A 1,658-nucleotide genomic window follows, 5' to 3' on the forward strand; every position below is an offset into this window, starting at 1 on the left:
GCAACCGGGACAGAATCCGGAGCCCCGACCGGGACTAGAACCCGGTGTGCTGGCGCCACAAGGCAGAGGATTAGCCTGTTGAGCCACGTGCAGTGACATTTTATCCAGGAACCATGCAGAATTATTTGGCCTCCAGGATCCAGCTGTCTAGCCTTCATCATCTCTCTGGAATAATAAGTTACTATTTTCTCTCTCTCTCTCTATCTTTCCATCTCTTTGTCACTCTCATTTCAGTTTTATGAATATGCAAAACTCACTTTTTATATAGTAATTTTTCATTGGCTTTTACCTCTACCAAATATTTTTCTTCAGATATTCATATTATTGATTTTTAAAGTCATTTTCAAGCCTGCTGCAGTGTATTCTTCTCCATAGGAATGAGTTCTCCCTTAACTGAAACCTTCACCTCATCACTGTTTTAGATTCCTGATACTGCACATTGCTATACTATCATCTCAATTATATTCCTAAATATATTCAATTAAACCTTCCCTAAACATTTCAATGTACTTATTTTAGCTGCATGAGTGACATAGTGCATCTGTTACTGACATCTTAACAATGTTTCTTATCTTTGTCTATATTTATTTTCTACTTATTAAGATTTTCTTATTTTCTGTATAGTAGCATATCTCTCTTGACAAGAATATATGTTTGCATTTTAATCATAAAACGCAAATTATATATGATGCTGTTTCAAATGGAATAATTTTAAGAGCACACATTGTACAAATAATCCACTTTCAGTTCTAGGGTTTTGATTGGTTCTTTCATTATAGCATTTCTCTACTGTGCTTTTTTCACTTGTTCATTTACTATTATCATCCTTTTCTTTAAGTCCTTTAATGTCTTCAAAATGGCTGTTTTAATAATCTGATGTGCAAAATAAAATATCATGGAAATATTGGAGTCTCTTTCTATTGGCTGATTTTGTTTCCTTAATTATGGGTCATCATTATCTACTGATTTATTTGTTTGGATTTTATTTTCTTTCTTTAGATGATGTAATGTTATTCTGGCAAGAAATGAAGGTAGTTGTGCAGTCTTGTTAATTATGTTAGTCAAGGCTGGCAGCATGGCTTAACAGGCTAATCCTCCGCCTTGCGGCGCTGGCACACCAGGTTCTAGTCCCGGTTGGGGCGCCGGATTCTATCCCGGTTGCCCCTCTTCCAGGCCAGCTCTCTGCTATGGCCCGGGAAGGCAATGGAGGATGGCCCAAGTCCTTGGGCCCTGCACCCACATGGGAGACCGGGAGAAGCGCCTGGCTCCTGGCTTCGGATCAGCACGATGCGCCAGCCGCAGCGGCCATTGGAGGGTGAACCAACGGCAAAAAGGAAGACCTTTCTCTCTGTCTCTCTCTCTCACTATCCACTCTGCCTGTAAAATTAAAAAATAAATAAATAAATAAATAAATAAAAACTTTAATAAAGAAAATTATGTTAGTCTTGGTTATAATCTTTGCTAAAGTAGTTCTATTGTGATTTTTTTTCTTAGAGAATATCACCTTTATTCCAAAGGCAGGATTCTTCTGTATCTCAAGTGAATATCTGAACTCTTCAGCAATGTGTCTCTTTCTTCCACAGGCCATAATTGCAGACTTTTTCATCCTTGTATTGCCTTTGTTCTCTTCACTCAAACTCTTTCCAATACTACCTCCT

This window comes from Lepus europaeus, chromosome 10 (genome assembly GCF_033115175.1).
Source record: "Lepus europaeus isolate LE1 chromosome 10, mLepTim1.pri, whole genome shotgun sequence".
NCBI lineage: Eukaryota > Metazoa > Chordata > Mammalia > Lagomorpha > Leporidae > Lepus > Lepus europaeus.